Source organism: Hibiscus syriacus, unplaced genomic scaffold (assembly GCF_006381635.1).
Source record: "Hibiscus syriacus cultivar Baekdansim isolate YM2019G1 unplaced genomic scaffold, ASM638163v2 tig00111272_pilon, whole genome shotgun sequence".
Lineage (NCBI taxonomy): Eukaryota > Viridiplantae > Streptophyta > Magnoliopsida > Malvales > Malvaceae > Hibiscus > Hibiscus syriacus.
In genome coordinates this window covers 434,834-462,369 of record NW_024063039.1, presented here as the reverse complement: position 1 = coordinate 462,369, position 27,536 = coordinate 434,834, and the positions used below count along the sequence as shown (strand labels likewise).

General features: G+C 33.5%; 1 long non-coding RNA gene across 1 annotated transcript; it reads left to right on the top strand.

The window, feature by feature from the left end:
- The first annotated feature begins 217 nt into the window (after nucleotides 1–217).
- LOC120157433 lies at nucleotides 218–25,732 on the top strand. Its single transcript, XR_005519139.1, has 3 exons — nucleotides 218–227; nucleotides 909–916; nucleotides 25,486–25,732. It is a non-coding gene; the product is annotated as an uncharacterized LOC120157433 (long non-coding RNA).
- Nucleotides 25,733–27,536: the final 1,804 nt, after the last annotated feature.

The following is a 27,536-nucleotide window of genomic DNA, read 5'->3' as shown; positions in this document are numbered from 1 at the left end:
GTTTGGATAGTAGACGACATGTTTATATTTTAATAATTCTTTATGATGTAATTATGCCTCACTAAGTCTATGACTTAGCGTGTAAGTGTTTTTACACGTAGGTTTCGAAGAGCAGGAGAATCAAGAATAGGAATTTGCAGATCAACCTATCTCTACTCAGCGATCATATTAGAAGTAAAGTCACAGTAGGTATTTTGTTGTATGTAGTGTGTTGGCATGTAAGAACAGTGTTAGTTCAAATGCTCTGATTAGTTTTGTCTTATTTTGGTTAACTCGTGTGCAGTGACAATGTTATTTTAATCAAAGTTTTAAATTTCATTGGTTTTCGTTAAAAGATTAAAGTTTGAAAAGTCAATGTGACACCTCAGACTTGTATCCGGGTCGGATACGGGTTGAGGGTGTTATATTTAATGGTATCAGAGCCACGGTTTAGTCGATTCTCGGCATAAACCGGAGTCCATAGTGTCTTAAAAAGTGTTCATGCCAACACAGTAGTAAGAACTTCTGATCTGATACGAATAATGAGTATGTTGTTTAGCTAATAGAAATATTTGGTTATCTCTTATTAGATGTCCGGACAAGATAGCTCTCGGGGTGAAGCGAGAGATGATAGATTAGCTGAAAGTAGTAATTCACCTGCCCTGGCCAGGCAAGGTGAAGGACAGGCACCCTCTGGAGTGCCTGTATAAGATCAAAATGTATTTTCAGGACGTTGGGCACTATTTTGACACGTTTCCAAACTCCTGCATCCTCAACGCAGAGGATTAATATAGCCAAAGAGTTAAAAGGATTAGGAGCTCCAGAGTTCAAAGGTGAAGCCGAAGAAGGTCCTGTTGTTGCGGACCTTTGGCTTAATGATGTAAAGATCATGTTAGAGGGACTCCACTGCTCTGATATGGAGAAACTAGATGGGATGGTCTCTTTGCTCCGTGGGCAAGCAAGAATCTGGTGGACGAATGTTATTCATAGGATGCCAAATGATCAGAAAACATGGTATTTATTTTTAGAAGAGTTTAAGCACAAGTATATAGGAGATCAGTTCATCAGGGAAATGAAGCAAGAATTCTTGAATTTGAAACAGCTGAATCGCACAGTGTATGAATATGAGTGTGAATTCAACAAGTTAAGTCGATTTGCGGCCGAATTGATTCGGACAGAGAAAGAAGCATGTGAGTGGTTTATTGAAGGACTACGACCAAGGCTAAAAGAGATGTTGATTGTTTTGAACTTGTCCTCATTTCAGGAAGTAGTAAATCGTGCTAAAGCTCTAGAAAGAGCTCAGAATGAGCGGTTTGGGGATCAGAAAGCTCAATCTTCCAAAAGAACGGGGGCTTCGTCGAGCTCTGTACCACCCAAGAGAGGTAGAGATTCTGGGTTCCAATACCAAGTAAGGCCTGAATCAGTGGTATCCTCTGCTAGAGGATCAAATCAGATGAGAGCTAGACAGACTCAATTAGGAAAGTCTGGTGATGGAAGAGCACAACAGAGACACTGTTAGATTTGTGAGAGATATCATGGTGGGGCATGTAGAGTTGAATCTGGAGCCTGTTTTCGATGTGGGGAAATAGGACATTTCATGAGAGATTGTCCACTGGGGACAGGAAAGCCTCTGCAGTCGGAGCGATCTGCTTCGATATCCCAGAGAGGACGGGGTAGAGGTAGAGGAAGAAGTCAGACAGAATTTTCTACTCAACAGGAAATGCGCTCTACGGCTAGAGTATATAATCTCAATATCAGTGAAGACAATGAGGATCCAGAGATAATAGCAGGTATCTTCTATTGTACAGTAAATGCTTTATGATATTAGTTGATATGAGATTGTATAACCATATAAGAGTAGAGAATGGGTGAAAGAATTGAGAATTCAATTAGAAATTATTCATAGTAATATGACAGTGACAAATTTATTAGAGTACAGTGTGTGGATAAGTAAGATATATTGAAAGTGTCCCATTATAATGTTAGAGGATTTATATCATTCTGAAATAGAATAGTTTCTTTACTGCATTGATAAGATAAGGTATAGGGGATGATTCTTATAAGGAGAATATTAAAAGATCAAATGATGCAGAATATTGTTATAGAAAAGTTTAAGAATATGTACATCAGTGATCAGTTTATAAGACAAAGGAAAATGGAATGGTTGAATCTGAACTATAAAAAAATAATAATAATAATAATAAATATAGATGGATTATTGGTATGGAGTGATGAAAATAGAGGTTACTGTCTATATAATGAGTTACATTATATGGATTTTAGAAAGGTTAAAGTAAAATGCATTGGAGATGTGTAGATAATATCTTATCTCCTAGTGCAATGAAAATTCGAGGACGAATTTTCTTAAGGGGAGGAGATTTGTAACATCCCAAAATACGGGTTAGTGACCAAAAGTGTAAAATTTCAGAATATGGTGATTAAAGTATAATAGTTTAATAGTTTAATGATTTGTTCGGAAATATTTCCTAAAAGTTTATAGTAATTATCCAAAGAATTAAAGGGCAAAATGGTCATTAGACTTGAAAATTATAATTAAATGATATATATATATATATATGGATAAGGATGGGAGATTTTCTAGAAAAATCGCTTCTCTCTTTTCTTGTTCATTTTCTCTTCTCCACGTGGGAAGCCAAGCAAAGGTGAGTTTTCTCTTGAGCTGATTATGTGCTGAAATTTAAGTTTAGTTTTGATTATTAGATGCTAAGTAAGATTAAAGAAGGATTAATTTGCTTTAAAACAACAAAATGAAGAGTTTATGAGGATTTAAAGATTTGAAGTTTTTGAATGAAATATCGAAATAAAGTTTATATTGAGAATTGGAAGTTGAATTTGACTTGTCATCAAGTCAATTAAGGGATAGGAAGTGTTAGAATAGGAATTTGAACATGTTGCAAAACTAGTATAATTTTTGCAATTACATAGGAATGACTAGATTTGAAGTTAAAGAAGTGATTAGGGAATAAGAATAAGTTTAAGTATGTATATTAAAGTTAGGAGTATTAAAGGAAGTGAAATAGGAAGGTTAGAGCTAAAATAAGGTGATTTTCGAGCTCAAAATGAGATTTCTGGGCTAGGGGAATCGGTACCCATTCAAGGGGAATCGATTCCCCCTCAAACGAGTATGAATTCCAGAATGCTAGAGGGGAATCGATACCCCCAAGGGGGGGAACCGATTCCCCCATAATGAAAAAAAAAAGAAGAAAGAAGAGAGACTAAACTATTAATCCCTTAAATTGGTAGGATATTAGAGGTTAATTTCAAGACTTGGGCATCTGATAATCATCTTGAAAATTATGCTTATGTAGATATGGAACGTGACTTTGTTTCAAAGTAAACGAAGGGTTAGAATTGATTCAATTCAAACAAGGCTAAGGTGAGTGCATGTGCATAACATGATTATGTTAGTATATTCAGTTTTAGAACTGCGATAAGTCTAGATTTAATATCTTGATACATGATTCATTCAATATTATTAAATATGATATGAATTCATACCATATACATTATGGGATATACTATGCAGATTGTGGTAAGTCTATGTTCCAGATTAGAGCTTATATATGAATGAGTTACGAGATATCTATATTAGGTATATGAAGTAAGTGTGCTGTGTTTGTTATGGTTTATATGTATGAATGAGCATATGTATTGACATGTTACAATATATATATATATATTATATGAGTTGTGTAAATATGTAGATAAATGTGTTAAATATGTGAAATAGTTAAAATGATTAATATGATTTCATAAGAATATGAAATAAGAAGTATGAAAAGGACATAAGAAAGAATATGAAATATACAGAATATGAATATGAAATCATATGAGGGATGACATGTATGTATGTATGTATGTAATGGTTATATGAAAAGGTATAGGTAATAAGATGATCATATGAACATGTGATAAAGAGCTATAGAAAAAGAAAAATGTGATATGATGTATGAATATGTAATAAGGTAAAAGACTATGCCATGAGATGAGTTATGAGAACTGTAAGTATAGTTGGTATGCCAAGAGTCAAAGAACTACCTATGTCTTTCGAGACATATGGACAGTATACCTATGTTCTAAGGAACATATGGATAGTTTACCTAGGTTCTTCGGGACCTATGGATAGTTACCGAGGATCTTTATGACCTCTGGATAGTTACCGAGGATCTTTATGACCTCTGGATAGTTACCGAGGATCTTTATGACCTCTGGATAGTTACCGAGGATCTTTATGACCTCTGGATAGTTACCGAGGATCTTTATGACCTCTGGATAGTTACCGAGGATCTTTATGACCTCTGGATAGTTACCGAGGATCTTTATGACCTCTGGATAGTTACCGAGGATCTTTATGACCTCTGGATAGTTACTGAGGATCTTTATGACCTCTGGATAGTTACCGAGGATCTTTATGACCTCTGGATAGTTACTGAGGATCTTTATGACCTCTGGATAGTTACCGAGGATCTTTATGACCTCTGGATAGTTACCGAGGATCTTTATGACCTCTGGATAGGTCCTTCGGAAAATTCATGGAGCTGTGGGGACAGCATACGTGTGCACAATCTCATAATACTCGTATACCTTGGGTTCTCAATAGTGTATATGGACTTAAATAAGACATAACGAGGATGTATATAGTTGTATCTTAATATGGTATTATTACGATTTGTATTGGCTCATATGTGGTATAATAAATGATGGTATGATAGTATAATTGTGTTTGGATAGTAGACGACATGTTTATATTTTAATAATTCTTTATGATGTAATTATGCCTCACTAAGTCTATGACTTAGCGTGTAAGTGTTTTTACACGTAGGTTTCGAAGAGCAGGAGAATCAAGAATAGGAATTTGCAGATCAACCTATCTCTACTCAGCGATCAGATCAGAAGTAAAGTCACAGTAGGTATTTTGTTGTATGTAGTGTGTTGGCATGTAAGAACAGTGTTAGTTCAAATGCTCTGATTAGTTTTGTCTTATTTTGGTTAACTCGTGTGCAGTGACAATGTTATTTTAATCAAAGTTTTAAATTTCATTGGTTTTCGTTAAAAGATTAAAGTTTGAAAAGTCAATGTGACACCTCAGACTTGTATCCGGGTCGGATACGGGTTGAGGGTGTTACAAATAGAACCCAAGTGTATCTAGAATAGTCATCTACCAAGACAAAAGCATATTGTTTTCCTCCCAAGCTAGTAGTTCTAGTTGGCCCAAAAAGATCTAAATGGATCAATTGTAATACTCTACTAGTTGATACATCATTAATAGATTTAAAAGAAACTCGTTTTTGTTTTCCTTTAGCGCAAGCATCACAGATTTTATCATTATCAAATTTAAGCTTAGGCAACCCTCTTACTAAGTCTCCTTGAATTAACCGTTGCAAAACACTCATACTAGCATGACCTAGTCTCCTATGCCATAACCAACTATCATGCTCATCCTTAGCAACTAGGCATAAATTAGTCATATCAATAGAATCTAAATGCACCATGTAAATGTTTCCTATTCTATGACCAATAAGCATAATCCGATTAGATGCAATGTCAATAACTTTACAACCATTAATTTCAAATAAGACATTGAATCCTTTATCGCATAATTGACTAATACTCAAAAGATTATGCTTTAATCCATTCACATATAAAACATTCTTAATTTGTATGGAAGAGGTATTACTTATTGTACCAATACCTTCAATGTGACCTTTTGAATTGTCTCCAAAAGTCACTTCTCCTCCATTTTTGGCGTTAAGCTCAATGAACCGGCTTTTGTCTCCGGTCATATGTCTTGAGCATCCACTATCAAGGTACCATGAGTTTGAATTTGTTTCCCGTGCCTTGTAGCAATGCTCCTTTCCCTACAAACATAGATTAATTTTGATTTTTGGTACCCAAATTCTTTTGGGTCCATATTCATTAGTTTCCAAAATCCTAGTCCCCTTAGGTATCCATTTGTGTAGGATATTTTTATCTTTAGTAGTAATGAGTTCTTTAGGAACCCACATACTTCTAATGATTTTTCCATTAGAGGTTCTTTGGGGACCTCTATGATTGTAGTTTCTAAAACTTTTTCTAACAAAGTTGGATTTTGAATTTCCACCTCTTTAAAAATGTTTTGTTCCAACTTTATCAAAAGAAGTTTTAAGATCATCAATTTTCTTTTGATGATCATCATTGATCTTTGAAAGTAAATTTTGCAAATCTAAATTTTTCTTTTCAAACTCTTCTAGTTTGATTTGCAAATCTTTGATTTTACTTTCAAGATCGTTGTTGGTTTTGGATATGAGTTGTTTTCATTTTTCAATTTTGAAACATCATTTTTATATTTTAAAAACAATTTCTCATAATCCAAAGCCAACCCATTGTACTCCTCAAATAACTCATCATAAGATAAATCATCAAAATCGGATGAGTTAGAGGTTACCTTAGAATCTTCCCCGAATGCCATCAAGCACAAGTTTGCTACTTCTTGTTCCTCTTCATCGGAACTTTCTTCATCGCTCCATGTAGCCACATGAGCCTTGTGCTTATTCTTTGATTGACCCTTTTTCTTCAATTGTGGGCAATCATATTTGACATGCCCCGGCTTTTTGCATTCATAGCAAATGATTGGGTCCTTCTCTTTTGGTTCATTTTTGAGGCCTTCGTTTCGTTTGAATTTTCTTCCTTGGTAAGGTCTCATCATTTTTCTGAACCGTTTGGCAAACAATTCCATTTCCTCGTCATCATCATCATTATTAGAATCACTCTCATCTTTTGTGGATTTGAGAGCAACTCCAATATTTTTCTTCTTCTCCTTTTCCTTTGGTGTCTCTTCAACTTTATCAAGGTCCACCTCATCTTTGAGCATCATCTCATGAGTGAGGAGTGAACCGATAAGTTCTTCAAGAGTTAAGGACGATAGGTCCTTAGACTCGATGATTGCCGTCTTCTTTGATTGCCATGATTTTGGGAGGGAGTAGACTAACTTCCTCACAAGCTTTTCATTTGAGATGATCTCTCCATATGATTTGAGACCATTGACAATCGTTGAAAATCTATCCGTCATAGCTTTGATGTCTTCATTTGGTTTCATCCTGAAATTTTCATAGCTATGCGTTAGAATACTAATTTTTGATTTCTTTACCTCATATGTACCTTCATGTGTGACTTGAAGCTTGTCCCATATTTCTTTGGTGGTTGTACACGATGAAACTCTTCCGTATTCATCTGGTCCAAGAGCACAAAAAATAATATGGATGGCTTTGGAGTTGAGCTGGAACATTCTTGTCTCTCATTCACTCCACAACCTTGGATGAGTGATAGGCTTGATGTATCCTTCTTCTACGGCATTCCATGCTCCCATGTCACTTGCTTGAATGAAGTACATCATTATATTCTTCCAATAGGCGTAATTAGCTCCATTGAAGAAAGGAGGCTTATTGACGGGCATCGAATCAAGACCGGAGTCGTAATTTGAAGTGGAGGCCATTGATGACTTGGTAATCGATGTAACTCTTCCCAAATCGACTCAAGAGGCGATTAAACCTTCAAATGAGTGAGGCTCTGATACCAATTGTTGAGTTAATCGATCTACAGAATCGACCAAGAGAGGGGTGAATTGGCAATTAAAAATTTCGTGGAAGCTTTTGCAGAAAATTTAAAGTAATTGCACAGCGATTTACAGTGGTTCGACTTTCTCAAACAAAGTCTACGTCCACTACCTTAGCTATCCACACTAAGGATTTTCCAACAAATTCACTAATTTGTTCTTTCTTTTGAGGCCAAAGAGATAACCTTACAAAATCCCTCAAGAGTATACCCCAACTCTTGAGAACACTCTTTTTCCCAAAGAGAAGATTACAAATTTGCAAACTTACAAGAAAACCTCACAAGGTAAGATGTTTGCACAATTCTAGAACAAAGAAAAGAACACTCAAGGATAAATACAATTGAGTACAAAAGTGTTCTTGAAAGCAAATGAATATTGGATGAAAAATAGGCTTGAAATACTCAAACATGAGGTTTGATGCTTTCTCTTTGATTCTCTCTTGATTCTAGTTGATTGATGTTTCTTGTTGTTGATCAATGGCTCCAGAACTTGTTTAAATACCCCTTGAATCAATTCTGAACGTTGGTGATAATTAGTGGGGATAATAGAGCCGTTTAAGTGTGAAAACAATTAATTTTTCTAGGTGGAGCGTCTCATGCATCGATGCATGATCAAGTATGCATCGGTGCATTCGTGTAAAATTCAAATATTTTGACCATTGGAACACTTGATGCATCGGTGCACCAAGTGTGCATCGATGCATGAAATGCATTCGATGTTTGAAAAATAGCCTGATGCATCGATGCATGACTTGTGCATCGATGCATCAAATGCATTCGATGTTTTGAAAATATTCAGAGTGCATCGATGCATGGAGAGTGCATCGGTGCATGGAATGCATTCGATGTTCAATTAATTCATCGATGCATCGATGCATGGACTGATGCATCGGTGCATGCCTTTGAATAATTGATTTAAGGCTTGTTTTTGGTTCAAAATACTTTGTGAAAATTGTTTCAAAAATAGTTTAAGTACAAATCACAATTTTACACATTTAGTAAGGATTAAAATTGATCTTGAAAAACTTGGAGTAATAATTTGATATTCGGTTAATTGAATCGAATTTGTAAAATCATTTGTGAAATCTTAAAATTCATTTAACTTAATTTGTTATATCGAAATATCAAAAATGTTTTCAACAATTTTCGATTTGGGCTCTGGTTTATTTTGTAATTAGTATTCAATCCTTTCCAATTGTTGTTAATACCAATTTAATCCATCAATTTAAGTTTATTTCAATTTAGTCCTTTACATTTCTGGTTATTCACTCTTTTTTCTTTTTAATTTAAGCATTTTTTCATTTTAGTTATTAAGTTTTTTAATTATAATATTTTTTTTCTTTCCTTTTTCTAATTAGTTCCCATTGTTATTTTATCTTCCCTTTTAATTATATTTTTATTTTTTTACTTATTTTATTTATTTACCTTTTTTACCCTTTTTTCTCTCTATTTATTTTTATTTTTCAATTTAATATTCTTTTTGACTTTTTCAGTTATAATATCAATCGGTCAAAAGGTAAGCAATTCGAATTGGATTTTTAAATTTTGATTTAAATTTTACTTTTCGCAATTAAGACAACAGAATAATTAATTAGTACCGAAAGGGTAGTGCAAGGGTCTAATCATTCCTTGATTGTAACCGACTCCCGAACCCGACACATTTATGGTAAAACGCAGATCAGGTAAGATGATGTTCGATCCACTTAAATGTTTTTAAATTGATTGATGGCGACTCTAACATTTTATTTCAAGTCGAAGTCTAATTTTGGGCCCACCCGAAAGACAATCGCGACACCTATAACATTTGATAATATATGCAATTTTGCCCCTATTGTTTTTTTTGAAAAATTTGATTATTTTGGGTCAAAAAGCACTATCGTTTGATGAAAACCGTAGGTCAACTAAAGGTTAACCCTGAAACTGACTCAACAAGAACATGTAAAGGGAGATGCTGACGTGGCATGTCTATATCATAGTACATGATGACGTGACAGTTCCACATAGACTAAATGTTGACGTGGCATGCCCACGTGTAATGTCACGACATCAATTTTTTTAAATTAGTTAATAATAAATAATTAGTTTTTATTAAATTAATAGCAACCAATCAGATGTTTTCATGTATCACATGGATTTTTTATTAAATTAAGAAAGAGGGATTAAATATTCACAAAATTTTGCAACGGGATTTGAACCTGAATGTAAGGGCTGAAAGTCTTGACACCTAACCACCGGGCCAAGTCACTTAGTTGTTATTAAATGACTAATAAAATTATTTAAAGTATATTGTTGTCATCAAAACCACCAATAACACAAGCACATTTTTTTAAATTATAGTTAGATTTAAATGATTAGAATTATTTGATTCAATTTAAATTATTATTTAAAATTTTAATTAATTTTAATTAATTGAATACACTAATATTCAATCACAAACAATAAACAAATAGTGCTGCAAGATCGCACACCTTGGAAACAAAGGATGAGACCTGGGACATAAGCCTGAACCACACCTGGGGAGAGCCACCTGGTTTCATTTCATTTCATTTCCATAGATGAGCATTATTTTCATCAAAGTTGCCATAACTTTTCCATCTTTTACTAGTCTCCCTATTGGGTTGGTTCAACGACAGTTACATTCATATTTAAAAAAAAACAGTGACGGTTGAAACGTTGGTAACCCAAATTACAAATTAAACAAGCGAAAGAAACATAATTCAACAACTGCTAAAACTTTCAGAGGAAAATGGAATAAACCTGATGAATTCTGATGTCATGTAATACCAAAAGTCCTTAAATTTAAACGGAAGAGGAATAGTATAAGATTCTTTATTCTTCAGGTAACGCCTATACGCCATCAGTGTGAGAGGGAAATGATGACCCCTTTTTACACCGGTCTGGTAATTAAGAGTAAACACTTGGGTTGTCCTAGTTCTTATTCTGTAGTAGTAATCGAACAACTGGTTTGACCAAGCCTAGTTCTTGTTTCATCCAAATAGTAAAAGCTATATTATTCAAATTTTCCTGCTTTTATTTTTTAATAAAAATATATAATTTTAATCAATAATAACCAGGAGAAGTTCTACAGTAATAAAATTTGATTAAGAGAATATCGATATCAAAAGATAATGGGAATGAAAGATAGATCAACGGATACAAAGAATGTAGAAAAAATAAACTTAAAATTAGAGATTAAATCATTTTATTTTTTATTTTTTTAAGTTTATAAATTTAAAATTAATTAAAATTTGAAATATGAATTTAAATTGACTCAAATAATTCTAACCATTTAAATCTAACTATAATTTAAAAAAAATGCTTGTATTAGTGGTGGTTTTGATGGCAACAATATACTTTAAATAATGTTATTAGCCATTCAATAACAACCAAGTGATTTGGTCTGATGATTAGCTTTCATCCCTTAGACCAAATTCAAATTTCATGAGTTGCAAAATTTTGTGGAGGTTTAAATCCCTCATTTCTTAATTTAATAAAAAAATCATATGTCACGTGACAACATCTGATTGGTTATTATTAATTTAGTAAAAAATAATTATTTATTATTAATTAATTATTTTAAAAAATACTGACGTGGCATCACACGTGGACATGCCACGTTAGCATTTAGACTATGTGGATCTACCACATCATCGTCTACTATGATATAGACATGCCACGTCAGCATCTCCCTCCACATGTTCTTGCTGAGTTAGCTTCAGGCTTTGACCGTCAGTTGACCAACGATTTTCATCCAACGATGATTTTTTTGACCCAAAATGAAACGTGGGGAAGTCAAATGTTCCAAAAAAATAATAGGGGCAAAATTACATATATTCTCAAACGTTAGGGGTATTTGTTTGTATTATGCCTTTATAATATATATATCTGTTTTGGATCAAGTAATTAATACCTTGGACTATAACATCTCAAAAACCGGGCTAGTGATTAAAATGTAAGTTTGTGAAATTTTATGGTCAATTTCAAAAAAGTTAAAAAGTTCAAGGACTTAATTGGAATATCTTTGCGTAGGACTGCATAGAAAAGATTGAAAGCTGAAAGGGCATAATGGTCATTTGGTAGGAAATGAAATTAAAATTCATGCATTGGGTATTATATATCCACGTGGAAGGGAAAAAAAGGAAAAGAAGATCCATAAATTTCTTTATCTTTCTTCCTCCTCTTCACCGTGAGTCTCTATGGCTAAGGTAAGGAATGGTCAAATTGGTTATTTCTTGTAAATTATGATGGGTTTTGATTCTTAGGGTGTTAGGAAAGCTTAAGGAAGCTTACATAGAAGTAAAAACTAAAAGATGGACAAGTTATGAGTGATTAAGTAAAAAGGATTTTTGATGGAATTGATAAGAAATGGTTAGTAAATAGATTTTGGAGTGAAATTTGACTTGTCATACGTTGAAATAAGAAATTTAAAGTGTTAGAAATGAATTATGAGCATGTTGATAAATTGATATGATTTTTGAACTCAAGTGAGTATGTAGGATATTGGATGTTAAGATGAGTTAAAATGATATAAGTTGATTTGGGTAAGTGTAGTTGAGTTTAAAAGCTTTAAAGAAGAGTAAAGTGAGAAAGTTAGCAAAGTTTTGGAAATTTTCGGGTTAAATGAATAAGTTATGGGCAAGGGGTATCGGTACTGGATGAACAATATCGATTCTCCAAAGTAAATATAGGTGATATTAGGTATGGGTATCGATACTGGATGAACAATATTGATACCATAAGATAAAAGTGGATGAATCCTTCAAACAATATTGATATTTAAGTAGTAGTATCGGTACTAGGGGTATCGATACCAATGTTTAAGTATCGGTACCATTTTTAGATTCGAATTCCAGAATGTCTAGAGGGTATCGATACTGACCACAATAAGGAAGTATCGATACTATACTTTGGGTACCAATACTATTCATATGGAATTTGTGAGTTAAGTGCTTTGTTTACCTTATGATAATAAGAATTGATTATATGTGATTCTAATTAAGACATTCATATTGATTATATGTATTGTGTAGATATCGAACGAAAGCAAGTACCAGACGAGTCAACGAGATAAGAGTTATAAGTGTTGCTTTGACTAGTGATGCCAATGTGAGTGCATATTACTATGGTATATGATTATATGGAAATTAGACTTGCGATGAGTTTGTTTCCAATATTTTTCTTTCATGATTACATAAATATTAATATGTTAATATGGTTTTTTAGGTGTGCATAAATAAAAGTATGGTTGGTAGTTGTTCGTATGTAAACATGTATTATTCTCTGTTATATGATATTGATCTATGTGAGTAGGGTAAACTTGTGACAAGCTAAGTGAAACTTAACTAAGTGAATATATGAAACTAGGATATAAGTGATGTGATATAACATAAGTGATTAGATGAAACCGTGAAATAAGCTATATGGCATTGATCTAAGAGACTATATGAAAATGGGTACATGAGTACATGCAAAAGATTATATGTTATATACATTGTTAATATATAAGCTATGTGATACATGTTATTCTATGTGACATATGATCTATGTGAACATATGAGAACAAGATATAAGCTATGCGATATGATATATGTGATTATATGCACATGTGATATATGCTATGAGACATGATCTATGTGATTAATAGTTTATGTGAAACAAGGTATAATAGATGATATAAATGGTAAAGCCCATAGTATGTGATATAATCTACGCGGTCCTTCGGGACATCTATGTGGTCCTTCGAGACATTCTATGTGGCACTTCGGTGCAATTTCTACGTGGCACTTCAATGTATTTTATACGAGCTGTGGTGACAACATTTGTGCACAACCTCAATGCACTCACATATCTTTAGTTCTCATAAATGTACCATGGGCTATTAAAAGAAATAATATAAATAAACAGTGGGTAATGTTATATGATATCCTTAGTGAAATGTATTATGATGGTTGTATTATATGATGTTGTACAAAGATTAAGTATAAAATTAGATGTTACAAATGGATTAAGGATAATTATGTAGATAATGATGTTGATGATGATGATGAGGGTATATATACAAGTATGAATTTTATTATATGAAATGTTATATGGTTTTGTATGATATTATTGTATGAAATGCTCATGTGTTATTAAGTAATAAAGGTTTTATTATATATTTTATATTTTTATATGTCTCACTTAGAATGTGAGTGTTTCACACGTAGGTTCAGAGAAGCAAGAAGTGTAACCCTCTCATCCGATCTGGAGTGTCACATTAGAGCCACCGGAGCAACCCACCGTAAAAATAGTGGAAAATTTAAAACTTTTCTTAAAACTTGTAAACTCATAAAATCATTTATGAGTACAAAATAAAAGCTATCAGTATTTAAAATAAAACAAATTTTCAGACTCGTATATAAAATAAAATACAATTACATTCCCCCTAATTACATGTACCTTACTCTGCAAGCAACGCTGGAAAAAACTCCCTTATTGATGTCGATAGATGCACTGATACAATTCTTTAAACCTGCAATGGTGAGTAATAGAGTAAGCTTCGGAAAGCTCAGTAATACAGAACTACCAGGTGATGCTATAGGATATGCAGATAAATTGAAAGCCATATAATTTTCCTTATTGAATCAGACATATACCGGTTTTCGAAATAATCTGGGGTTCCAATGGTAGTTCATCAAGTAGAAGATATAAAGATCTCAGTTCATAAAAAGCATTCATGGTATCACGGTTTCATAAGGTCGAATAGGATGTCTAGCATGTTCTAACAGTACAATAAAATCATAATAGGTACAATAATCAAATGATAGTTCAGTAAATCTCAGAAACCATACTGCAGTGGAGCTTTTTAAACTCGTATTTTAAAACCATTGTATAAAGAGTTAACCTAAGGGAACATCTTAGGGCCTGAGAGCCTATCCAAGAAAGTTCGGGGCCACGGAGCCTACCTAAGAACACATCTTACGGCCGTAGGGCCTACCCGAGAATAATCTCAGGGTCGTAGAGCCTACCTATGAGTCACATTAGGTCTATATAAATTTTTTCAGCTTGATCAGGGTTGTACTTTACAAATATGTATCTTCAAGATACAATTTATACATTGATACAATTCCATAAGCCATCATTAATAAGTTGGTGCATCCATAAAATAGTAACCATAGATTTCAGTGTACCTCATGTTAAAATAATAGAACAAATTATTAAAATATAAGGAACACACTAGAGAAATCCCAATATTTATCAGAGGCATTTTGTAGTTATCAACATAGATAACATGAAACTGATGTCTTTTGATAATATCCCAGGAACGAGGTCTTATTAAAAGGAGTCAATTACTATTTGTTCAAATCAGACATTTAAATCGATACTTTAGAATCCCACTATGATTCAAGTGTATCAGGAAAGGTGTTCATGAACATTTATACAGGTGAATTATAGATTCATATTCATGGAGAGTAATTTCGTTACTCAAAAAATCTGGGATATACATAATCCTTTGCATCCGAGTTACTTGTGTGAATCATACATGATCGGAGTGATTTGAGCTGATAAAGGAGAAACAAAGATTCAGAGCATTTACCATTTATATTGATCGATCAGATTATCAAACAACTCCCAAAACTGATGACGGTTGACTGGTCAAATCCTTGCCCTTCAGGAGTACTCACTCTTTAATACCAAAATTTATTATCCAAAGTTTCTCTTCAGAATCATCACTGAATAAAACTTAAGGGAACGAACAAATATTCCACGGTCGTTATTTCATTTCCACATTTCAACGATATTAGGAAATATCAACGTACTTGATTTGTGATTCATAATCCATAGAAATAGTACACTATGTAAACTCATCAAAGTTTCCAGACTTATCCAAATCACTTAATTAATCCTCAGTCATTGAGGTTACTTAGTTCATTTAGCAAACAAGTCTATCCCTGTTTCTTCAGAGTTTTCCAGAATAATTCAGACGTTTCTAAATTTCAAATATATATTGTACTTCCGATCAGTTCAATTTAGTCTTTTCAAACAATTCTGACAAAAGATCACCATCTATAAAATATTCTTCATGTAATTACTCAATTCGATGATTTCTACGATAAATGCATTCTCAGATGTTACTAATGAATTATCAGTAATTTTCCATACAAAAATAGGATCTCAACAATTAAATTAGTAATTTATCAATTAATTACAAATTCTCAGGTTACTCTCTAACTCAGAGTCAACTCGGACTATTCTTACCTCTCAAGGGCATTTTCATAATTTCATAACCAGATAATTCCGGTGTTAAACTATTAACAAGGATAATATAATTTGAAGATCCTATAGTTAATTGCTTTCTTGGATAATATCTTAACTTGAAATGATTCCTTATTAAACTTCTAGTATCTTGTACAAGCCATCTTGGTTTAAAAATTGATTGTCCAGGTTTTCCATGCAAAACTAGCATTTTGAATGCACATCAGTAGTTTCATCAAATCAATATGTCTTTAAAAACCTCTTATAAAACTTTCATGGTCAAATCTTGCCTTTTTACAATATAAGGGTATTTTTATAATTTTACCTAATCGAAGTATTCTCATAATTTATCATTTAAACGAATTAGGTTCGAGTCCATATATAATCAAACAGGCATAATAGTCCAATCATATACATCCATGCATTTATCAATTATCAACATGTCTATAAAGCATAAAGATTTAATAATGTATTACCTCGATTTTTGTGCCATACTGATCGACCATAGAAATTTCATTTCAATGCCCTCGACCTTTAATTCAACTTCTAATAATTCCTCAGATAAATATCAACAAAAATTATATAAAAAACGGAGCTTAATTGCGGAAAACGGATCGAATCGGGCTCAAGATGTCGACAAAACCCAAATAATAACTCTTGAATTTAAACTTACCAACTCAATTTCTTACTTCCAATCTTTTTTTCAAGAACTCGAACCTTTAAATATACTAACTCAAATCCAAAATAAATTTCCTAGCCATAAAAATAACTTATTAAAAATCCTTTATGTAATAGAGGGACATAACTGACAAAATTAAGAACTCAAAGGGCCAATCTAATACTTAACTACCAAGGCAAGTGACCAAAATAATCTTATTCAAACCATTAGACAACATTCATAATTATAACGAAAATAAAAGACAAGGTTAAATTCTCACCAAACTTGGATGACTCCTGTTGTGATTTACCCTTCATCCTCTATTAAATTTTTCCTACAACCCACGTGCTCTCTCTAACCTTCATGCTTTACTTATTTCCTTCATTCTTTCATGCTTAATGAACTTTATCAGTGTGCTCACTTTCACAAAAAAAATGAAGAGCATTTCATCTTCTCCAAATCACTTCCTAACACTTTGCATTAGTTTCAGTTCGAAGCAGCAGCACCAAGTAATGGCGGAACCAATTTCTTTCGAAATCATCACTAAACTGAGCTCCCATCTTCTTCACCGTCGACAACATTTCGTTCATGTCGAACTTCGATAAAATCACGACCTTGGTTCCGTTCGCGAGTTTCCCGATGGCGAAAGCTCCGAATCCATATATGTGGAACATGGGAACGGTGCAGATATGGGTTTCCTCTGGAGTAGTTAATATTTTAACTTGGCCGGCGACTTCAATCGTCACTGGCTCATTGTCAAAAAGTACGACGGGAATACCTAATCCAGCCAGCTTCGGGACGAGTTGGCCGGTTGTTATAACCACTCTAAGATGCATCACGTAGAAGCATACGATAAGGAAGAAGATGGAATTTGGTGCGATGATTAGAACGACGTAGCCTCTCTTTATATCCAAACTCAATAAACATGTGGAAACAGAATCAACCACTCGCCAAACTTCTGGAAAACGAGATTTGGCAGCCGAAAGTGGGTTCGACAAAGGCGGTTTTTCCATGGTGAGGATAAGATGAAAGAAACATAGTGATGTCAAGGGAGCGATTGGATGGAAGTGAAAATGGAGTGCGTTTGTTGTAGAAAGTAGAATTTGAATAACAAAACCAACTTCTGGGATCGATTGATAAGCTGCTAAATTCAACCATAATAATGGTTTGATTGAGTTCTCTTCAGGAAACAAATCATTGGATCACTTGATGAATATCATGAATAAAAATCCAAAATATCTTATTCATTAGTGGTTCCAATTATTTTGAATAGAAAAATATTTTATTTTCAATCCCCCCATAGTCAATAATTCACTCCCCATTCACTCCCCCATTATCTTAAAATATATAAAAAAACAAATCAATCCATGTGCTCAATCATTCACTTCCCCATTATCTTGAAATATATATATAAAAACAAATCAGAACTTTAGTAATAATTGCATAAGAAAATTCTAGAATTATTTATCAATTGTTCGATTGTATTCGAATATGAAATACCTTAGCTTTATAAATCAAATACACATATTTATCCATGTAATAAACCACACCACTTTCTTCCAAATCAGCCATTTAAATTTAATACTTTAAAATTCCTAAAATTTAGCCCCTAAATTAGGGTGTTACAATTCTCCCCTCCATAAAAGAATTTCTTCCTCGAAATTCATTCATGTCACATAATTGCATAAATGAAACTTCCATCAGTTCTTTCTTATCTTCAAGTAGCTTTTACAGAAGTACGAATCCTCCACTAATCCTTAACCAGTTGAGTATACATTCTTATCAGAACTCCCCCTCATTCCAATAAAAGAATCAGAACAAATATTTTTTTGGAATCAATTCAGCCTTGGTTACAATAATAGATTCATAAAGCAGTAACATATTCAAATTTTATTTCTAGAGTCGGGTAAGAATTTCTCATATAAGTAACTCTCACATTACTCGTGAGGTATTTTACAGAATTTAGATAGACGTTAATGATATTCCTTTATGCAATGGTAGAGTCCTAACGGATAGAAAACTTTGGTTTGCTCGTTACAGATAGGGACTCAACCTTTGAGTTTCGTCTTAGAGAAGTACAATTGTAGTCTAGGGGCATGTACTGATCATACAACTTTTGAAATTCGACCGGTCGGTCTATTTGTAATTTTTTTTGACTCAAACCTAAACTCTGATACCACTAAATATAACCTTCTCAGACCGATGCGGGTAACCCGATCCGATCTGGAGTGACACATTAGGGCCACCGGAGCAATCAACCATAAAAATAGCGAAAAATTTAAAACTTTTCTTAAAACTTGTAAACTCATAAAACCATCTATGAGTACATAATAAAAGTTATCAGTATTCGAAATAAAACAGATTTTCATACTTGTATATAAAACAAAATACAATTACATACCCCCTAATCACATGTACCTTACTATATAAGCAACGCTGGAAAAAAACTCCCTTATTGATGTCGATAGATGCACTGATACAATTCTTTAAACCTGCAATGGTGTGTAATAGAGTAAGCTTCGGAAAGCTCAGTAATACAGAACTACCAGGTGATGCTATAGGACATGCAGATAAATTGAAAGCCATATAATTTTCCTTATTGAATCAGACATATATCGATTTTCGAAATAATCTGGGGTTCCAATGGTAGTTCATCAAGTAGAAGCTATAAAGATCTCAGTTCATAAAAAGCATTCATGGTATCATGGTTTCATAAGGTCAAATAGGATGTCTAGTGTGTTCCAACAGTACGATAAAATCGTAATATGTACACTAATCAAATGATAGTTCAGTAAATCTCAGAAAACATACTGCAGTGGAGATTTTTAAACTCGTATTTTAAAACCATTGTATAAAGAGTTAACCAAAGGGAACATCTTATGGCCTGAGAGTCTACCCAAGAAAGTTTGGGGCCATGAGGCCTACCTAAGAACACATCTTAGGGCCGTAGGGCCTACTCGAGAATATTCTCAGGGCCGCAGAGCCTACCTATGAGTCACATTAGGTCTATAAATTTTTTTCCAGCTTGATCAAAGCTGTACTTTACAAATATGTATCTTCAAGATACAATTTATACATTGATACAATTCCATAAGCCATCATTAATAAGTTGGTGCATCCATAAAATAGTAACCATAGATTTCAGTGTACCTCATGTTAAAATAATAGAACAATTTATTAAAATATAAGGAACACACTAGAGAAATCCCAATATTTATCATAGGCATTTTGTAGTTATCAACATAGATAACATGAAAATGATGTCTTTTGATCAGATCCCACGAATGAGGTCTTATTAAAAGGAGTCAATTACTATTTGTTCAAATCAGACATTTAAATCGATACTTTAGAATCCCACTATGATTCAAGTGTATCAAGAAAGGTGTTCATGAACATTTATACAGGTGAATTATAGATTCATATTCATGGAGTGTAATTTCGTTACTCAACAAATCTGGGATATACAGAATCCTTTGCATCCGAGTTACTTGTGTGAATCAGACATGATCGGAGTGATTTGAGCTGATAAAGGAGAAACAAAGATTCAGAGCATTTACTATTTATATTGATCGATCGGATTATCAAACAACTCCCAAAACTGATGCCGGTTGACTGGTCAAATCCTTGCCCTTCAGGAGTACTCACTCTTTAATACCAAAATTTATTATCCAAAGTTTCTCTTCAGAATCATCACTGAATAAAACTTAAGGGAACGAACGGATATTCCACGGTCGTTATTTCATTTCCACATTTCAACGATATTAGGAAATATCAACGTACTTGATTTGTGATTCATAATCCATAGAAATAGTACACTATGTAAACTCATCAAAGTTTCCAGACTTATCCAAATCACTTACTTAATCCTCAGTCATTGAGGTTACTTAGTTCATTTAGCAAACAAGTCTATCTCGGTTTCTTAAGAGTTTTCCAGAATAATTCAGACGTTTCTAAATTTCAGATATATATTGTACTTCCATCAGTTCAATTTAGTCCTTTCAAAAAATTCTGACAAAAGATCATCATCTATAAAATATTCTTCATGTACTTACTCAATTCGATGATTTCTATGATAAATGCATTCTCAGATGTTACTAATGAATTATCAGTAATTTTCCATACAAAAATAGGATCTCAACAATTAAATTAGTAATTTATCAATTAAGTACAAATTCTCAGGTTACTCTCTAACTCAGAGTCAACTCGGACTATTCTTACCTCTCAAGGGTATTTTCGTAATTTCATAACCAGATAATTCTGGTGTTAAACTATTAACAAGGATAATATAATTTGAATATCCTATGGTTAATTGCTTTCTTGGATAATAACTTAACTTGAAATGATTCCTTATTAAACTTCTAGTATCTTGTACAAGCCATCTTGGTTTAAAAATTGATTGTCCAGATTTTCCAAGAAAAACTAGCATTTTCAATGCACATCAGTAGTTTCATCAGATCAACATGTCTTTAAAAACCTCTTATCCAACTTTCATGGTCAAATCTTGCCTTTTTACAATATAAGGGTATTTTCATAATTTTACCTAATCGAAGTATTCTCATAATTTATCATTTAAACGAATTAGGTTCGAGTCCATATATAATCAAACAGGCATAATAGTCCAATCATATACATCCATGCATTTATCAATTATCAACATGTTCCATAAAGCATAAAGAGGTAGTAATGTATTACCTTGATTTTTGTGTCATACTGATCCACCATAGAAATTCCATTCCAATGCCCTCGACCTTTAATTCAACTTACAATAATTACTCAGATACATATCAACAGAAATTATATAAAAAATGGAGCTTAATTACGAAAAACTGATCGAATCGGGTGATTAATCAGTCAAAAACAGCTTACCGAGTTCGAATTAGGCGAAACGGACATCGAAATCAGGATCAAGATGTCGACAAAACCCAAATAATAACTCTTGAATTTAAGCTTACCAACACAATTTCTTGCTTACAATCTTTTTCTCAAGAACCTGAACCTTTAAATATACGAACTCAAATCCAAAATAAATTTTCTAGCTATAAAAATAACTTATTAAAAATCCTTTTATGTAATAGAGGGACATAACTGACAAAATTAAGAACTCAAAGGGCCAATTTAATACTTAACTACCAAGGCAAGTGACCAAAATAATCTTATTCAAACCATTAGACAACATTCATAATTATAACGAAAATAAAAGACAAGGTTAAATTCTCACCAAACTTGGATGACTCCTGTTGTGATTTACCCTTCATCCTCTATTAAATTTTTCCTACAACCCACGTGCTCTCTCTAACCTTCATGCTTTACTTATTTCCTTCATTCTTTCATGCTTAATGAACTTTATCAGTGTGCTCACTTTCACAAAAAAATGAAGAGCATTTCATCTTCTCCAAATCACTTCCTAACACTTTGCATTAGTTTCAGTTCGAAGCAGCAGCACCAAGTAATGGCGGAACCAATTTCTTTCGAAATCATCACTAAACTGAGCTCCCATCTTCTTCACCGTCGACAACATTTCGTTCATGTCGAACTTCGATAAAATCACGACCTTGGTTCCGTTCGCGAGTTTCCCGATGGCGAAAGCTCCGAATCCATATATGTGGAACATGGGAACGGTGCAGATATGGGTTTCCTCTGGAGTAGTTAATATTTTAACTTGGCCGGCGACTTCAATCGTCACTGGCTCATTGTCAAAAAGTACGACGGGAATACCCAATCCAGCCAGCTTCGGGACGAGTTGGCCGGTGGTTATAACCGCTCCAAGATGCATCACGGAGAGGCATACGATGGGGAAGAAGATGAAATTCGGTGCGATGATTAGAACGACGTCGTCTCTCCTTATATTCAAACCCGATAAACACGTGGAAACAGAATCAACCACTCGCAAACTTCTGGAAAATGAGATTTGGCGACCGAAAGTGGGTTCGACGAAGGCGGTTTTGCTATGGTGAGGATAAGATGAAAGAAACGTAATGATGTCGAGGGAGCGATTGGATGGAAGTGAAAATGGAGTGCGTTTGTTGTAAAAAGTAGAATTTGAAGAACAAAACCCAGTTCTGGGGTCGATTGATAAGCTACTAAATTCAACCATAATAATGGTTTGATTGAGTTCTCTTCAGGAAACAAATCATTGGATCACTTAATGAATCTCATGAATAAAAATCCAAAATATCTTATTCATTAGTGGTTCCAATTATTTTGAATAGAAAAATATTTTATTTTTAATCTCCCCTAGTCAATCATTCACTCCCCCATTATCTTAAAATATATAAAAAAATAAATCAATCCATGTACTCAATCATTCACTTCCCCATTATCTTGAAATATATATATATAAACAAATCAGAACTTTAGTAATAATTGCATACGAAAATTCTAGAATTATTTATCAATTGTTCGATTGTATTTGAATATAAAATACCTTAGCTTTATAAATCAAATACACATATTTATCCATGTAATAAACCACCTCACTTTCTTCCAAAATAGCCATTTAAATTTAATACTTTAAAATTCTTAAAATTTAGCCCTTAAATTGGGGTGTTACAAGAAGAGCGAAGTTAAGCAAGTTAGGTCAGCTTCTCCTTTCCACATATCAGATAAGAAAAGAATTGAATCATATGTACTTTGTTTTACTGAATGTAGTTGGCATGTAATTAAAGATTTGAATCGAATATGCTCTAATAGATTTTGTAAAAACATATGATAGTATTTAATAAAAATTTTGGTTTTATTTTAAACCTGAAAATTAAGTTTTCAGTTATTTGGTAAAAGTAAATTATTTGAAAAATCAATGTGACACCTCGGATTCGTATTCGGATTGGATACGGGTTGGGGTGTTACACGGACTCCAATACTCAATTGAATTTCATTGATAAGCAAGGAAAATACAACAGAATAGAGAAGGAAATATAAGAAGAGAAATATGAGAGAATTAGTAAGGAAGAGAGGATAACATACTTGTAAAAACTTTTTAATGCTTTCCTTCTATCTTCTATTGCCTTTAATAGCCAGCTAATGTAACTACCAAACGAATCGATTTTGGAATGCCCTTTCTTACGTGTATTCTTCCTCGACATTTGCTGACTTGGCATGGACTATTCTTGGGTCATAACAATATCAGTCAATAATCTCGGAATAATTGAAACTACTATGAATATTGGAAAAGAAACCCTAGTATAAATGTACCACTCAGGTTTCTACTGCAGTTGATTTTGATTTTGATTTTATAATTGAATCATATTTAAATTTTTTTTTTATCAAGAGTACAAATATTATATGTTTAAAGTAAATGTCGATATTAGAATTTATTCAAGATGAGATAATATAAATATCTTTATCACTCGATCAATTGATAAATCTCGTAATGAAATTTGATAAAAAAAAAAAAACCTCCACTGCAATAATTCGATACAGAGGAAAAAATACTTCTTCCTTCCCTTCTTTACCATCTCTTCCTTTCTACAACAACAGGAATACGGCATTTTCTTTTCTCGGTGGTCTCAATAGCTTAGCTGATAAATAACATCCGATTGATGTCCAATTAGACATAAGAAACTGGATCATTGTCATAACCATTTTTCGAAATAGGTTTTATACGATCATTTTTATTATTTTATTTTATCATTAAATATATATATATATATATATATATATATATACTTAGATTTCGAGAAAATATGGTGTTTTAATTAAAGATGAAGTTATCATTGATCATTTGAGGTTAAATATAATGAAATTTTATAAAATTACATTTTAAAGAAAAAATTAAAAATATTTTTAATATCTATTTTTTAAACCAGAGAAAAAATTGAACGAGTTAAAAAGTCTATTAAGTATGAGAAAAATTATAATACGCGCAATATTTAAAATTGGTACTTAATTAAATTATCTTAATAGTGAAAGTTATCAGTTCTAAAATAATTTTACAATCCATTAATGCACGATTATTCAATAGGGTGAATGTTTCCGAAACAAAAAAAATATATAGAGAGAAATTTTTAAGTGTTGACATTTACTCGATTTTTATAAAATTAAAACCAACAAATAAAAAAGGAAATTGAATTAATTAATAAGAAAAGAAAAGGGCTAAAAGGAAAAATAACCCAAAATAGCACAAATCCTTCCCTCGGATCCGGGTCAAGGCACATATCGTTTACAGGTTGAATCCGATCCGCTTCCAAACTATATGTCATTTTTAAAAAACAACTTTTTCCTCACACCTAGAACCAATTACATCTGTCATATCAGTCACCATGCAAAAAACTGCCACCCACCACCGGGAACCATAAAGTCCTGATAAAGATGGAGCATTCTCTTGGGAAACTTTCAACATCCACCGAGTTTGCTTCCACTTGATGATTCCCTTATACTAATTAAGCTTGGTCTAGTGTGTGGGATAAACGTGTTTTGGAAGCGGCTCCTTTGAGTTTCGATAATCACATGTTAATATTCCATGCTATCCATGTTGCCTTGTTTTGTCTTCGTATATACAATGAGAGTGGTTTTCTAGGTCGTTTCGTCGACTACGATTCTCGCTTGGGTTGGGCCAAATTTATCTTTATTCGGTTCGAGGTAAGATATTTCGCGCCCTTCGCAGCAGTTTGTGACAGCTAATAACGTTGCTGATTCGTGGCCGTCTGAAATATGAACGTTTGCCCAAATTCAAACCCATCACATTTATATAAAATAGGTTTAACGGTTTTAAAAGAGGGAAATAATATATAACATCAAATTAAAAAACATTTTAAAAATAATTTCACCATATAATAGTAAAACGAGACAATCAACACATAAATCCAACATAGTCCAAGAATGTACACGAGATTCAAAAAATGTATTGGCTAATCCTGCAAGTGATCCGAACTTTTATCCTTCTAGGGTGCAAAAAGAACTTAAACGAGTAAAAAGAAAAGGCTTGTCCGGAGGTAAACTACAGGCCAAGTTAAAGTAATACACCAGTAACACTAACAAGAACTCAAGTGTCGGGCAATGAGGAGATTAGACGAGGTTTTCATTTCCATTTCTTTATCTTCTCACTGATTCTTTCGTGTATTCTAGAAACAAGCTCACAAACGTGACATTGATGAGATTCTCTATTGAATCTAAGAATAAATTATAATTTTACAAGCATTGGGGCATTTGAATGAACCGACAGCAGAGCACTTCTCCCAGAAAGCTTTAAAAAAAGATGGGAGATGACACTGTTGACAGTAGTTGTATTGGAAGCCTACCTGCTATGATGGCAGCTGCATCTGATCTTGTCGATTTTTAACTTTTATATCCCCAAGTATAATACATTACCTGATGTTGCGAAATAAACCGAGTAACGAGTAATTTTTCTATAATCAGATTAGTGAGAATGCGAAATAAAAGCAGAAAAATAATACCCGAAATTGATAACGGAGTTCAACCAATTTTACTTACGTCTTCGGACTGCTGCAAATCTTTTACTAAGAGAGAAAATTTACATGTGTTTACAAAACACTCACTACTCACAAGAAAGCTCTCTAGTATTGGGAGAAAGAAAATAATTTTGGGATGATTTTGAAGCTAAATGAGCTAGGGTATTTATAGTTGAAACTTAGGGACTAATCTTTGAAAATACCATAAAGTGCGATGACTAAAGTGTGATTAACCCATTTTAAAAATTCAACAAAATTTCTTGCACATTCGGTGCCTACCTTTTGAAATCTTGCACTTTCCACTTTCGGTGGAAATCAATTTCCAACAATCTCCCACTTGAAGACTGATTTTAATCTGTCTTCACACCTCGATCGATGCAGCAATATTTCTGGTCTTGTTATTCTAGCATGCCAACTTTGTCCGTAGTTACCATCTTTGTTAACATGTCTGCCAGATTTTGAGCTCCACTAATCTTTTCAAGTTTCAAAATCTCATCTTCCAGAAGAGATCGGATAAAATGATATCATCAATGTATGTGTTTCGTCCTAGAATGAAAAGACGAATTCTTTGCTAGATGGATAGCACTTTGACTGTCGCAATACAAGACATTGTTTTCTTGTTTCTTGCCTAACTCATCCAAGAAACTTTGGAGCCATACCATCTCCTTGCTGGCTTCCGTAACAGCGACATATTCTGCTTCAGTTGTGGGGAGAGCAACTATCTTCTGTAGTTGAGAAACCCAACTCACTGCAGTACCTCCTAGAGTATAGACATACCCTGTAGTGCTCCTTCTGATGTCAACATTTCCAGCTAAGTCAGCATCTACATAGCCTGTCAGTATTGTATCTCCACTTTTGAAACAAAGTGCTTTGTTTGTGGTACCTCGCAGATATCTGAGGATCCATTTGACAGCTTCCCAGTGTACCTTGCCCGGATTATTCATGTACCTGCTAACAGCTCCTACTGCATGAGCAATATCTGGTCTAGTACAAACCATGACATACATCAGACTTCCAATTGTTGAGGCATACGAAACCTTCACCATGTGTGCACGTTCATCCTCCGTCTTTGGTGACTGATCTTTGGAGAGTCTAAAATGAACACCTAAAGGTGTACTTACTGGTTTAGCATCTTGCATGTTGAACCTGGAGAGTACTTTGTTGATGTACTCAGCCTGTGATAACATCAATGTCCCCGACTTTGTGTCTCTCTTGATCCTCATCCCAATAATCCGCTTTGCAGCACCCAGATCCTTCATAGCAAACTGCTTTGACAATTCTTGCTTCAAGTTTATAATCTCTTACATGTCTGAGCCTGCAACGAACATGTCATCAACATACAACAATAAAATAATGAAGTTGTTGTCGAACCTCTTGATGTAGCAACAATGATCTGCTTGGCATATGGTAAAACCATTGCTACTCATGAAACTATCGAACTTCTTGTACCACTCTCTAAGAGCTTGTTTTAAACCATACAAGCTCTTCTTCAACCTGCATACCAGGTTTTTCTTGCCTGCCTCTATGAAGCCTTCTGGATGCCTCATATAGATTTTTCCTCCAAATCACCATGAAGGAAAGCTGTCTTTACATCTAACTGCTCAAGATGTAAATTCTTTGCAGCTACAATTTTCAACACCAGTATG